At 36.2% G+C, this 16,033-nt stretch overlaps 1 long non-coding RNA gene across 1 annotated transcript in view; it reads right to left on the bottom strand.

The window, feature by feature from the left end:
• Positions 1-12,735: 12,735 nt before the first annotated feature.
• The window catches only part of LOC145516477 (uncharacterized), a 68,219-nt gene continuing 64,921 nt past the window's right edge, over positions 12,736-16,033 (bottom strand). Inside the window, exon 4 of the long non-coding RNA XR_014061420.1 lies at positions 12,736-13,539. This is a non-coding gene — a long non-coding RNA (uncharacterized LOC145516477). The remainder of the gene's footprint in view (positions 13,540-16,033) is intronic.

The raw sequence follows: 16,033 nt of genomic DNA on the forward strand, positions 1-16,033 counted from the left end.
AAAAAATAAAAAAATATATCCAGTCAAGATGTTATCTCTAGAACGTTTCAAATGTAAACTCTCTTTCACAAATAAAGGAAAAAAACTACTTCCCAAGAGAAACAAAATTGAGAGATTTATTTCAATTTTATTATCCTTAAAGAATTAGTAAAGTAATTATTTAATCTGAAATTAAGTGTCTCAAGACAGTAATTCAAATACACACACAGAACAAAGAGAATGCTACTGATAATTACATAATTATGAAAGACAATACAAATGCATATGCTTTCTTTTTCTTTACTTGAACATTTACAAAAATCAGATCCATAAAGCATGTATATATTTGCATTGTTCAGCATGTCACACATACAAATGTAATATATTTGACAATGGACAATGCAGTGTTTGGACTCCAAACTGTACTGGAAAAAGGAAATGACACACGATAGCAACACAAATTTACGGGAAGAAATGAAGAGACCCAGAGCTGTTTAATAAGTTAATGTAACAAACTCTATACACATGTACTTGCTCTCTTTCATTTTTTTTTTAGTTTAAAAGACACAAAAATGCATAAAATAATCATTTAAAACCATTTGTTTTAGATTTTATAACATAAATTTGATGTAACATGGATGTCTTATTATTATAAGACCACAAAAATGAGGAAGAAGGAGTTGAGCTATACAGGATGAGGACTTCTATAGAAGAGATTAAGAGACACGGGTTCGATTCCTGGGTCAGGAAGACCCCCTAGGGGAGGGCATGGCAACCCATTCCACTATTCTTGCCTGGAGAATCCTCATGTACAGAGGAGCTTGGTGGGCTAGAGTCTATAGGGCTGCGAAGAGTCAGTCATGATTGAAGTGGCTTAGCATGCATGCAGCATGATGTTAAGATATTTATGGTAAGCCCCAGATCAGCTACTAAGAAAAGAACTCAGAAAAATATAGTGAAATAACTGATTAAAGAAATTAAAAATATTTCACTGCAAAAATATTCATTAAAGAAAGAAAAATGAGGAACATAGGAACAAATAAGACATAAAGCACTGTCAAGATAAAAAAAGGCATATATAAATCAAAACTTTATAAATGCGGTACATATGAATGAATTAAACAATTAAGTCAAAAAAGACTGACACATTGGATAATAAAAATAGGACTGAGGTCTTTGTTTTCTTCTGGAGACACACAAATCTATGGTACAAATATGTTAAAAGTAAAAGGATGAAAAATCATCATGTAAAGAGCAAAAATAAGAAAGCGAGAGTGAGAATAATAACCTCTCACAAAATAAACTCTACAATAAAAGAAAGTTACTAGAGATAATACTGAACCATAAAAATGAATGAAGTACTGATATGCTATGGCATGAATGATCCTTGAAAATATTGTTAAGTGAAAGAAGTCAGTCTTCTGCCCCTTGAAAAAGAAAAACCCTACATATTGTACAATTCCACTTATGTGACTTAACTTATTATGAAATAACTGTCCTTTGGCAATTATGTATGCATTTCAAAGCAGGTGGTACATATATAGCTTTGTAATAGAATACCCACTCATCAATTTAATCAGCACTATGTTAGCTGTATAAAAATGCTACTCACTCAGAAGCACAGCCAAGCACCAAAGTACAAATACTTACAAAACGTTAACATCTAAAAGTTGTAAGAAATCATAATATCAGTTTAAAAGAGAGATCAAGAAGGCATTCTTTTGTACATTTTCTCTGGTACTTTCAAATCTTTTCAAATTCACTGGCTTTTAAAAAAATAAGCTTCTAATTACTTAACCTTTAAAGACAGTTATGTGGATTCAGTTCTACAACACTTGAACACCAGAGCTTGCTCTAAAGCACCACATGTTGATGAGTTGCCAAAGTCTTTCAATTAATTAAGTCACTATATTTGGCTCAGTCTCTGGTGAGTTTACTGCTTATCCCAAGCAGGTGTTGATGGATTAGGACATTTCTTTCTGGCCGATCCCTGATTAAATTTGGACAAAGAATCTGACAGCTGTCATGTCTCTGTTTTCCAGAACTCTTTCCTCAAATCAGAAAGCACCTAGCCTAACACATGAGAAAAGTGTGTAGAGCTACTTTGTGCAGATAACTCTAAAGTTAGCAAGAGGTATGAAAGATCACCTTATTTTAATTATCTCTAACTCAGCCATAAGGACTACTTAAATTGAATGATAGCAAGAACTTTGAAAAGTCAAATTTATTGTGTGCAATTAAAAATAAGAATGTGGTGTTCATTTTCCATTATCTCTATTTTATCTTATTAACAGTGCAAAATACTCTCATGGTCTGAGATTCTTACTCTCAAGATAAATATGAGTGAGGGTCACGAATTGTGACTTGGTTGCACTGGATTACTTGTAAGCCCTTTTTATCCAGGGAACAATGAAGAAGATAAGTTGTATTTTAGATCATTGTCCAAGCATAAAGTTGATTAGCGTTCTATCTCTTTATAGTATTCAAATTATTTAAACTCATTGTGCTCTTGTTAAGGAAATTTATTTCAGAATAAAATTCTTACCTCATTTTTATGTTCCTTAAAGATCTATTTCTTTTTTAATGGACATGCATGAAACAAATTATTGCTAAATTTATGAATAATATCCTATACAGTAACTGCATCTGCTTATTGCTTTCGTTTTCCAGAAATTGATAGTGTACATTCTTTTCAGCAAGAATAACAGAAGTCTATTTATCCATCTCTCTCTCCCTTATATTTCCTCTGAGCAGAAAAACACAGAGTAGAACTGTTTGTGAAATACATGAGATGAATTGTATTGTACACACAATCTTCCTTTTCTTAGTTTTGCCCACTTTGGGTGTCACCTGCCTCTTTGTGGACATCTCTTCTCACTGAGTAAGCAGTGAAGGTCACTGTGTGAGCCCAGGTGATTCTACCATCTGAGGCCAACCAGGCAAAGGCCTGGGCCTGGTATCTGGTTAAAATATTACTCAGCACATCCTAGCATCAGCCTTCTCCAAAAGCTTCAAAAGAAAGCAACCAGGTAATGCCCTCTACCATGTGGTGCATGCTGAGGGTGATGAATTCCTCATGAAGGAATTCTTTTCCACAGGAGGTGGACAGGGAACAGGAGACAGATCAGGTTGGTTCTCCTCTACTTCATACAGTGTCAATTGTGAGGCAGTATTTTGTTTTCTCTTGTTTTTTGTGTGTGGTCTCTTGCAGAACACCCGCATGGTGGAGAGACATACTTGTGCAGAACTCAGTAGGTGAACTGTGAAGTTCACCACTCTGTAGGTGGCTGTGAAACTGGCAGGTGCACTTGCTTCATATCTTTCTCCACCTCAATGTCTGTCTTTCTCACTCTCTCTGCTCTGCAGATGTTCCAACTAAGTCATATGCCCTTAAGCCTGCCTCACCTATGTCTTCAAGCAAACTACATATAAGACATGAGGGCAAGGAAGCTTTGTTTCTCATCTTAGTCAATCCTCTCATGAAGTGGTACTGTGGACCATATAAGAGAGCCACCTTCCCACCTTGAGGGTCAGAGGAGACTTCTCAGAGGAAGTGACAGATGGGAGAGTATCTAAAGCAGGATACTCAGTAGTATTTAACATATATGCCTGAGTAACTATGATATTATCCTTAAAACCAGGGGTAAAAAAAGAAAAAGGTATAAATGATTAGGATTTGATTTTACTCCTTTAATAATAGATTATTTTTTTTATTTTTCCCATCTAAAAGAATGAAGGAAAACAATATAAAATACATCATGCAATACATATGGCATATATATTGTTACACAGACTCCTAAATCAGAATGACCTGGATTTATTTAAATAAAATGATTTTGCAAGGGGCAAGCTAGATAAAAAAAGATAGGTCAAAATATAGCCAAAGTATAAAAGAATAGATACTGAGAAAATCATTCTCTTTACCTTGACGGCTGTTATTGTCTTACGTGATGATCTTGAGAGTTATCTCCCATTAACGGCTTTGAGGCTGAGGAACTTGTTAACTTCTACTTTTCATGCTTTTTTTTTTATTCATTCATTCATTCTGTAAATATTTTTAATTAACTACTATGCATGTGATACAGTAGTAATCTGAACAAATGAAAAGTCTGACCTTGTAGAGCATATTTTCAAGAAGATGGGCCTTTTCTGCTCCTTTAATCTCTTCCAAATCACTGGATTATTTTCCTCTAGCCTAAAATGTGCTAAATTACCACCCATAAACAAAACAAAAATACTCCATGTTTTTGTTCCCTAGAAATTTAATACAGTTTGTTTTAAGCCAAGCTTCTATAGTCTGAAAATATTATTGTCATTTTTCTGACCTCCCATTAACTTCTCAACCTACCATAATAGAGCTTCAACCTTCTACATTTCTAATAAAATTGTTTTCCCCAGTTCACAAATTACCTCTTAGCTTCAAAACATGATGAATCCTTTTCAGTTCTTGTCTCACTTGACCTTGCTACACCGCTTAATTTGTGCTCCATTAATTTATTCTTGAAAGTGGCCTTCTTAGTTTCCTTGACACTGTTCTCTACTAGTTTTCTCTCAGTCCCTCTGGGCATTCAAGCCTAATAGTGAATTTCAATTTCTCTGACTTTGTCTATTTTGTTAAAAAGTGTTCCTGCCCCAGGCCCTCTTCTTTTTTTTTAATATACTAGTCTTGCTTCTTGAACTCTTTCCTGTCCCTGCATATGGGCATCCCTCCATCATACCCACACTACTCCAAAGTATTTTCCCATTGCTTCAGATTCATGGTTCTAGACATTTTTCTCTACATGTTTAGTGCCTCTGCAGCAGGAGGTCCTGTGGGCAATATCAGGGTTTTTAATCCATTGGTATTAATAGTTTCTAATATAGTTTTGAATATATTCTAAGCACTTAAATAAATTTATATGTGATCCTAATTAAATTATGTAACAAATGTGTGATATTACCCACTCCCATTGGCATAAAACCCCTACCATGCTTGATAACTCCCATATGTGTATTTCATGCTCTTTCCTAAAGAAGTCTTATGTCATTACTCACAGTGGGGCAAGAACCATCACTGAAAAATGAGCTCAATCTTGACAGTTTTCTTGCCTAAAATTATTCTGCATCTCCTCATTTTTTACAGGATACAACCTATATTCCTTAGCAGGTAGTATAAATTTCTTCACTTTCTGAACTCTGCCGACAAACTACAGTACGTATAATTTTTCTTTGTCATCATGACGTTCATTTTGGTGCATCAGATTGTCTAGGCAATACTTCCCAGTTATTTTGAAAACTGCTTGGTGTTTCTGTGACCATATCTTGTAGACATGCTTAAATTCCATAATCAGGGATTTATAATCAGTTTCAGTTCAGTTCAGTTAAGTAAATCAGTCATGTCCAACTCTTTGCGACCCCATGAATCTCAGCACACCAGGCCTCCCTGTCCATCACCAACTCCTAAGTCCACCCAAACACATGTCCATCGAGTTGATGATGCCATCCAGCCATCTCATCCTCTGTTGTCGCTTCTTCTCCTGCCCTCAATCTTTCTCAGCATCAGGGTCTTTTCCAATGAGTCAGCTCTTCACATCAGGTGGCCAAAGTATTGGAGTTTCAGCTTCAACATCAGTCCTTCCAATGAACACCTAGGACTGATCTCCTTTAGGATGGACTGGTTGGATCTCCTTGCAGTCCAAGGGACTATCAAGAGTCTTCTCCAACACCACAGTTCAAAAGTATCAATTCTTCAGCGCTCAGCTTTCTTTATAGTCCAACTCTCACATCCATACATGACCACTGGAAAAAACATAGCCTTGACTAGACGGACCTTTGTTGGCAAAGTAATGTCTTTGCTTTTTAATATGCTGTCTAGGTTGGTCATAACTTTCCTTCCAAGGAGTAAGCGTCTTTTAATTTCATGGCTGCAGTCACCATCTTCACTGATTTTGGAGCCCAGAAAAATAAAGTCAGCCACTGTTTCCCCATCCATCTGCCATGAAGTGATGGGACCGGATGCCATGATCTTAGTTTTCTGAATGTTGAGCTTTAAGCCGACTTTTTCACTCTCCTATTTCACTTTCATCAAGAGGCTCTTTAGGTCTTCTTCACTTTCTGCCATAAGGGTGGTGTCATCTGCATATCTGAGGTTATTGACATTTCTCCCAGCAATCTTTTTTCCAGCTTATGTTTCCATCAGCCCAGCGTTTCTCATGATGTACTCTGCATATAAGTTAAATAAGCAGGGTGACGATATACAGCCTTGATGTACTCCTTTTTCTATTTGGAACCAGTCAGTTGTTCCATGTCCAGTTCTAACTGTTGCTTCCTGCCTGCAAACAGGTTTCTCAAGAGGCAGGTCAGGAGGTCTGGTATTCCCATCTCTTTCAGAATTTTACAGTTTATTGTGATCCACACAGTCAAAGGCTTTGGCATAGTCAATAAAGCAGAAATAGATGTTTTTCTGGAACTCTCTTGCTTTTCTGATGATCCAGTGGATGTTGGCAATTTGATCTCTGGTTCCTCTGCCTTTTCTAAAACCAGCTTGAACATCTGGAAGTTCACGATTCACTTATTGCTGAAGCCTGTCTTGGAGAATTTTGAGCATTATTTTACTAGCGTGTGAGATGAGTGCTATTGTGCAGTAGTTAGCATTCTTTGGCTTTGCCTTTCTTTGGGATTGGAATGAAAGCTGACCTTTTCCAGTCCTGTGGCCATTGCTGAATTTTCCATATTTGCCAGCATATTGAGTGCAGCACTTTCACAGCGTCATTTTTCTGGATTTGAAATAGCTCAACTGGATTTCCATCACCTCCACTAGCTTTGTTCATAGTGATGCTTTCTAAGGCCCACTTGACTTCACATTCCAGGATGTCTGACTCTAGGTGAGTGATCATACCATCATGATTATTTGGGTCATGAAGATCTTTTTTGTATAGTTCTTCTGGGTATTCTTGCCACCTCTTCTTAATATCTTCTGCTTCTGTTAGGTCCATACCATTTCTGTCTTTTATTGAGCCCATCTTTGCATGAAATGTTCCCTTTGTATCTCTAATTTTCTTGAAGAGATCTCTGGTCTTTCCCATTCTATTGTTTTCCTCTATTTCTTCGCACTGATCGCTGAGGAAGGCTTTCTTATCTCTCCTTGCTATTCTTTGGAACTCTGCATTCAAATGGGTATATCTTTCCTTTTCTTCTTTGCTTTTCACTTCCCTTCTTTTCATAGCTATTTGTAAGGCCTCCTCAAACAGCCATTTTGCTTTTTCGCATTTCTTTTTCTTGGGGATGGTCTTGATTTCTGTCTCCTGTACAGTGTCATGAACCTCCATCCATAGTTCATCAGGCATTCTATCAGATCTAGTCCTTTAAATCTATTTGTCACTTCCACTGTATAATCATAAGGGATTTGATTTAGGTCATCCCTGAATGGTCTAGTGGTTTTCTCCACTTTCTTCAATTTCAGTCTGAATTTGCCAATAAGGAGTTCATGATCTGATCCACAGTCAGCTCCCGGTCTTTTTTTTGCTGACTGTATAGAGCTTCTCCATCTTTAGCTGCAAAGAATATAATCAATCTGATTTCCGTGATGACCATCTGGCAATGTCCTTGTGTAGAGTCTTCTCTTGTGTTGTTGGAAGAGGGTGTTTGCTATGACCAGTGTGTTCTCTTGGCAGAACTCTATTAGCCTTTGCCCTGCTTCATTCTGTACTCCAAGGCCAAATTTGCCTGTTAACTCCAGGTGTTTCTTGACTTCCTACTTTTGCATTCCAGTCCCCTATAATGAAAAGGACATCTTTTTTTGGGTGTTAGTTCTAGAAAGTCTTGTAGCTCTTCATAGAACTGTTCAACTTCAGTTTCTTTGGTGTTACTGGTCGGGGCATAGACTTGAATTACCGTGATATTGGAAATGAACAGAGATCATTCTCTCATTTTTGAGATTGCATCCAAGTACTGCATTTCGGACTCTTTTGTTGACTATGATGGCTACTTCATTTCTTCTAAGGGATTCCTGCCCACAGTAGTAGATATAATGGTCATCTGAGTTAAATTCACCCATTCTAGTCCATCTTAGTTCACTGATTCCTAGAATGTCGATGTTCACTCTTGTCATCTCGTTTGACCACTTCCAATTTGCCTTGAGATTCATGGACCTAACATTCCAGGTTCCAGTTTAAGTAAGGAATATTATCCTAGAAAATACAGGTGAACCAGATTCAGTCAGTTAAAGGTCTTAAAAGCAGAGTCGAGGTTTTCCTTAAAAAATAGAAAACTGCCTATGGGTAGTAGTTTCAGCCCATGTCCCCGAGCACAGGTATGCTCTCTCTGATGGCCCACCTTATGGATTTTGGATTGCTTACCTAGCTCCCACAACTGTGTAAGCCAATTTCTTGCAATAAATATCTTAGTGTATATCTCTTATTAATTCCATTTCTCTGGAGAATATTTACTGAAATAGATTTTGCTACTGAGAGTGGGTCTAGAGCAACAGAACCTTAAGAATTGAGTGTATTCTGAATTGGTTTTGTGTGAAATGGACTTCCCTGGTAGCCCAGATGGTAAAGAATCTGCCTGCAATGCACGAGACCCAGGTTTGATCCCTGGGTTAGGAAGATCCCCTGGAGAAGGGAATGACAACCTACTCCAGCATTCTTGCCTCGAGAACTCCATGGACAGAGGAGCCTGGCTGGCTACAGTCCATGGAGTCGCAAAGAGTCAGACACAACTGAACAAATAACACACAAAATTGACATGGTATTGATTCTCTAATTTGAGCAGATTTAAAAGCATTAGATTATCCTATTTTTAGTGGGAATGTGAGTACTGATAGCTCATGACATAATATGTAACAGAGATACACAAAATATCACCATTGGATACTTCTAACCAAGTACTCATATGAGACAAGATTCTGTGTGACCATGTATTTAATACCTTGGAACAATTTTGTCAAACTAATGAGTGTGATGAACTGGTTGCTTCTAATTGAGCTGGACAAAGTAGAGAAAGCAAAATATGAGCTCAGGGGTTCAAATTTCTACCTCAAGCTCTACAGACATGATATAAAAGCTTCTATATTTCCATAAAAAGAAGGAAATAGCAACCCACTCCAGTGTTCTTGCTGGGAAAATCCCACAGACTCAGGAACCTGGCAGCCTACAGTGAATAGGATTGCAAAGAATTGGAGATGATTGAGCGACTGAACATATATCACTCTTATATCCTATAGTCACAGAGTTGAAATTTCTGAAAACTAAGTCTAGAGCCTAATCCTTTAAGTGACTGAATTAAAATTCAAATTGCATTGCTGACTTTACAAGTATTTTCTGTTAAAGAAATAACATTGATTGGGAAGGAATAGGACCCTAAAAATTGTAATTGGAACCCATGAGTGGATTCTGATAAAGCTGAACATTGAATCCTCATTTCTGATGACAAAAATTGCCAGTTGAAGCAAACTCCCTACCTCTGCCAGAGGATGCTAGCCATAATTGTCCCATAGAATCTGTTATTGTCTCCCCTGAAGTAGTTGCCTTTCTAGGTCCTGCTGATCATTTCTCATGGTCTATGCCTGCTGCACCATTTTTGCTTCTAGACCTATAAGTACACTCAAGTACAGACAGTACCCAAAGAGTGAGATACAAAGTGGCCCACATGGAGGTGTGATACATACAAACAAGTTTACATGGTTTTTCCAAATTATATAGATAGAAATCTGAAGTTATATCTGTAAGGGTAGATCTTAAGTAGAGGGATGATAATGGAAGAAATATAAAGTTAAATCAGGCTGAATGTGCCGATAAGGATCCATGACCAAGGATTCTTTATTCAGTGTTTCAGCTTGACAGGTGAGAAAGGCTTTAACAATTTGGTTGGTTGTTTGGATATAGCATGGATACAAAAATGGATAACACTATATAAAGTTGAAAAATCAAAACTACTTTTATTTTCCATGGAAGAAGACACCTAAAGGCTCAGGGTAGTGGAAGGTGAGAATGGATTTATCATAAAAGACCTTTTCCTAATTCCAGGGAAGGTCCAAGGGACACACTTTTTCATGAAGACTTTGAGTTATACATTTATGAGAGGAGCCCCCAAATTTTCAGATTTTTGTGGTGCTTCTTCTCTGTTGGCAAGAAATTACAGCAGGAATTGATATCCTTTAGGTGAGATGACATAAACACAATTGGAATAATGGGATCCTGTAGTGTCAGCACCAGTGGTGACACCAAAATATCCAAAAGAAAGGAGGTTGTGGTCCTGAAGCCTCAAGTAACTTGCAGTTGAAAGTAGAACAAGTACCAATGCCCCCTACTTCTAATGAATTATCATTTCTCTTCTTGTGTGTACCTATGACTTCATTAGCTATTTCTGCAAAGAGTCAGAAATGACTGACTGAACTGAACTGAACATGACTAGCAGACTGATGAGAGAAAACTTGAGCTTGGTTTAGTTAGTTTGTATGACATTTAGATATTCTTTGGAAAAGAACAGCCTCTTTCTAGGGTACTGCTGAAGGACACTGGTAAAGAGATATTCTCTCAGGCAGCAGTACCACCTCTGTGACTTTGAAGACATCTGTAATACCACCTCAGGCAAGTTTCCTCATCTGCGAGATGCATGCAAATATTAACACCGCATGAACATTTTGGAAGATTATTTGATATACATACAAAGCATTTAAGGCTGGTACCACATTGTAAGCATATAATGTGTTTACTATTGTTATTATTATTCCATAGTGTTCCTTAATTCTTCTCAAATAATGTAGGTTAACCTTTTTAAAGGGCTTCCCTGGTGGCTCAGATCGTTAAGAATCCATCTACAATGCAAGAGATCCCAATTCGATTTCTGGGTCGGGAAGATCCTCTGGAGAAGGGATAGGCTACCCACTCCAGTAATCATGGGCTTCCCTAGTGGCTCAGGAGCTAAAGAAACCATCTGCAGTGTGCAAGACCTGGGTTTTATCCCTGGGTTGGGAAGATCAAGAACTACTTAGATATTGATAAAAAAGAACTTGAGAATTAGATATTGATAAAAAAGAACTTGAGAATTTGTAAGCAGAACTGACCACTCAAATTTTACACTAAAGACTACTAAATTGGAAGTTACCTAAAGTTAGCCAGACATACATAATTCATAAAATTGAATAATATAATTGAATGAGAAATCCAGTGTTATAAGATCCTTTGAAAATTAAATATGGAGAGCCTTATTTTGAAAGATTGGATATTTATAATAATAAATATTTCACTAACTTTTTTTTTGTTTTGGAAGCACAAAACATATTATCTATAGCAGCATAAAATGTCACATAAGAGAAGAGAAAAACAAATACAGAAAAGAAGTTCTTGAACATTTGAATTAAGTCAAAACTGGATATCTTAAAACTGACATCCTTTTAAAATGCCATTATGAAACAAGAATTCACAACAGGAGTTAGAAATGTCAACTGCAAAGAATGAATTTCCTTGCTCTTGTCAATGTAACAAAAGGCCTAAAATATTGTTTTGAGTACATTCAATCTTTCTTACTTAAAAATATCTCAATGGTTGAAAAATTACTATTATCCTAATTTAAAAGCATATTACACATATACCTTTAATGCTCCCATATTTTGGATAACCCACAGGCATTTTGCGTATCTCTAGATTTTTGACAGGCATTGTTAATAGTTGAAATAATATGCTGGGATGTGAGCAACTTCTTAAAAAGTTTTTTATGAAAAAGGGATATGTGGAAAGAACATGTTCTCTTCTTCTATGGACTTAAATTTTCTTGTTGAAGATCTGATTATTAACATATCCTTGTCCACTTTATAAACACAAGAGGCCAAATAAGAGGCAGCATTCTGAGGATGGCAAAGGGCACAAATTGATATAATCTGTTATTTGATGATATTGTTGCACTCTTTAATTACCCCTAAAGTCGCAATTTCTTTCAAATTTTTTTTGTTAGTTTTTTATATGCTTTTAGTTTGTATTTATTGTAATAATAAATTTGCCTTATTTTAAAATTCCCTGGTGGCTCAGGTGTAAAGAATTTGCCTGCCAATGCAGGAGACAAAGTTTCAATCCCTGGGTCAGGAAGATGCCCTGGAGAAGGAAATGGCAACCCACTCCATTATTCTTGCCTGAGAAACCCATGGGCAGAGGAGCCTGGCGGGCTACAGTCCATGAGTCACAAAAAAGTTATGCACGACTTAGTGACTAAACAACAGAAAAAATGTCTAGTTATATTTTCATTTTCCTATTGCTTCATCAAAAGTATTTTAAATGACACACACTTCAGGAGGCATCCAAATCTGGGTATTCTACCTAGCCTTTAAGCTCTTTCTATTGTTATTCAGAATTCACAGTCATCCATAAGCTACAGCCTAAACGCAGAACTGCACCAACACTTGAAATCTGAGAAAATATTGTGGGACTTTGCCAGCAATCTTAGGGGAGTTGGGTAAGGAAAAAGGGCAATAATTTTGTTTGGGGGCTACCCAGGTGGCACTAGTGGTAAAGAACCTGCCTGCCAAGGTAGGAGACATAAGAGATGCTGGTTCAATCCCTGGATCAGAAGATCCCCTGGAAGAGGACATGGCAACCCACTCTAGTATTCTTGCTTGAAGAATCCCATGGACAGAGGAGCCTGGCAGACTACAGTCCATAGGACGGCAATGAGTAGGACACGACTGAGCAACCAAGCACAGCATACCACAGGAACCGTAAAATATGATTGATGATATAGCACAGATTTTACATATTGTTAATCATTTCAGATTTATCTCGATTTAAATTTACCATGTTTTTTATTTTTCTCCCAACTCAATCATTTTATTACACAAAATAAAATTTAGTACAGCTTTTGGTATTTGAGACAATTCACTGTTTTTCTTCTGCAGCAGGACTGAGTCAAATTAAAGTACTTTGTCAGTTTCTAAATCTAGAACACAGCATGAAATTTTATTTCTTACACAATACTTTCAGTATTTGCTTCAGTTTCCTTTGTAAGTATAAAGGATTTTTTTTTTCACTTTTTCACTGAATATCTTCTTTCAAAGTATACAATTCTGCACTCTCTAGCATATTGTTTTCTGACAAACTACATAAAATTAACATGTTTCTTTTTTGTGGGTTGATTTATATCTTCAGCTTATTCACTTTTAAGCACAAGTCGTCCTACCCAGGTTTGCAATTATGAATGAGTAACATGAAAAAAGTTTTTTTCTAGGCCCTTTTATTATTTACCTTAATAATATTTCCTTCCTACAATTCAAAATGTATATAATGTGCTAAAATTTATATCGGTTTGTATTCTTTTCTGTTCTCTGATTTTTTTTTGGACTCATATGGCAAGACCAGGTAATATGTCCCAATCCTTCTTAAAAAGCTGAGGAAAACAGAGTCTTTCAAAATTCTTCCTTGAATTCTACATCATGTTAATCATTGAAAGTAATATAATAGCTAAGTTCCATGCCATCTTTCAATTTTGTTCAAATGATTCTGTCTAAAGTAAGGTGTTCATTTAAGGAGGAGGTTGCTCTTCCCAGTCGCCATGTAGCTGCATATTTGCTTTTGTTTGGAGAGTGTGTTTCTGAAAAAAAGTATTTTAACAAATTTTCATTGTTATTTTAATGAAAATATCTTTTGATATAAACATATAAAGGTATAATTCTTTAAATTTCATTGTGACATCTTCAGCAAATTAAAGATAGGGCTATATCCTTTATTGATCTGGGCATACATAAATATTTGTAAGTATATAGTATGATTTAATCGTATCCTAAATATAGTCAGTTCAGTCAGTTCAGTCACTCAGCCATGTCCGACTCTTTGAGACCCCATGAACCACAGCACGCCAGGCCTCCTTGTCAATCACCAACTCCCTGAGTCCACCCAAACACATGTCCATCGAGTCAATGATGCCATCCAGCCATCTCATTCTCTGTCGTCCCCTTCTTCTCCTGCCCTCAATCTTTCCCAGCATCAGGGTCTTTTCCAATGAGTCAGCTCTTCCCATCAGGTGGCCAAAGTACTGGAGTTTCAGCTTCAACATCAGTCCTTCCAATGAACACCTAGGACTGATCTCCTTTAGGATGGACTGGTTGGATCTCCTTGCAGTCCGAGGGACTCTCAAGAGTCTTCTCCAACACCACAGTTCAAAAGCATCAATTCTTCAGTGCTCAGCTTTCTTTATAGTCCAACTCTCACATCCATACATGACCACTGGAAAAACCATAGCCTTGACTAGATGGACCTTTGTTGGCAAAGTAATGTCTCTGCTTTTTAATATGCTGTATAGGTTGGCCATAACTTTCCTTCCAAGGAGTAAGCATCTTTTAATTTCATGGCTGCAGTCACCATCTGCACTGATTTTGGAGCCCAGAAAAATAAAGTCAGCCACTGTTTCCCCATCCATCTGCCATGAAGTGATGGGACCAGATGCCATGACCTTAGTTTTCTGAATGTTGAGCTTTAAGCCAACTTTTTCACTCTCCACTTTCACTTTCATCAAGAGGCTCTTTAGTTCTTCTTCACTTTCTGCCATAAGGGTGTATAGACACAATATATTTTTGGATGTAATATCCTTGTATTGCATACTTAACCAATATATTGTACAGAGACGAAATCGTACCATACATTTTCTGAAGTCTTATCTTAAATTAGACTCAGTATACCAAACATTTAAAGAGCATACTCTATGAAAGACACTGTTTGGTGCAGAATATCTATTTATAACAAATGATTTTAATCTAAATCCTTAATTGATGTGATGTCAACACATGACAGCTGACCCTTGAACAAGGCAAGGGTTAGGGTCACCTACACTCTATGCAGTTGAAAATCCTATTGTAATTTATAATTGATCCTTCATACATGAGGATCCTCTGTACACGGCTACTCTGTATCCCAGTTCCATGTCCAAGGCTTCAATCAACCACAAATCCTGTGGTACTGCAAAATTTTCTAGGGAAAAAATTCCATCAATAAAATGGACCCATGCAATCTAAAACTCATATTTTTCAAGGGTCAATGCATAAATAGGATGCTTAATTACAAGCAAAAAATATTGTCTAACAAGATTACTATAGAAGAATAATAAATCAATCTTATTAGAGAATTCACTCCATTTTGCCTGCACAATTATTTGAAAAACCAAAAGGTCAAAATGCCAATGTCAATAGAATATATCTATTATAATTATATATAATCCAAATATATTATCATACACATTAATAGAGTCTTTTTTGAAATTATAAATTCTGCTTTGTATTTTCATTATGTTACATATCAGAAAGAGTAAACATAAATAACAATTGTATCCACTAAGTTATGACTGTATATGTTGTAGTAGTAATTGATAATTGTTTGAAAATGTCTAATTCCCTAGAGTCATATAGTTTCCAGTGTTAAAACTGAATGGCATCTACCATTGTGCATGGTAATAATTTCCAATTGTTCCTTTAAGAGATTCCAATTTTGGCTAAATTATGAGGTAAGAAAAAATTATAGTACTCCCAAGCCAAGGAAATGACAATGGCAGGGTTATTACATGAAGGGCATGGAGAGGAAGAGTGTATATATATATATATATATATATATATATATATATATATATCTGATATATACTGTTTCAATAATCTTTATATCACAGTGAACTCTATAAATAAACAATTTATCTTTAAACAACAAACATATTTATGTCTAGAAACTGGTTTCCAAGATTAGTTTCTTACTGAATTAAACTTTTTGAAAATCTGTTTATTTAAATAAAATAAATAGTTTAAATAAGTCTATTTCTTCTGTGAAATGTATAGATATTTCAATATAGCAAAAAATAAAAATTACTAAATTCAATTCTCTGTCCTTTGGAAAGTAGCATGAAAATTTTAAGTTCTTCAGTGATGAGATATACATTTAGGATTCACGTGAGTTCAATGAGTCTTATGTAAGAATTCATTTATTATTCAACAACAATAAACATCATATTAGGTGCAATATGACAACTTAAGTATTATGGATAATAAATTGTGCATGAAAGTGTTAGTCTCTCAGTCATGTCCAACTCTTTGCGACCCCATGGACTG

Source organism: Giraffa tippelskirchi, chromosome 8 (genome assembly GCF_054371585.1).
Source record: "Giraffa tippelskirchi isolate mGirTip1 chromosome 8, T2T-mGirTip1v1.2.pri, whole genome shotgun sequence".
Classification (NCBI taxonomy): Eukaryota; Metazoa; Chordata; class Mammalia; order Artiodactyla; family Giraffidae; genus Giraffa; species Giraffa tippelskirchi.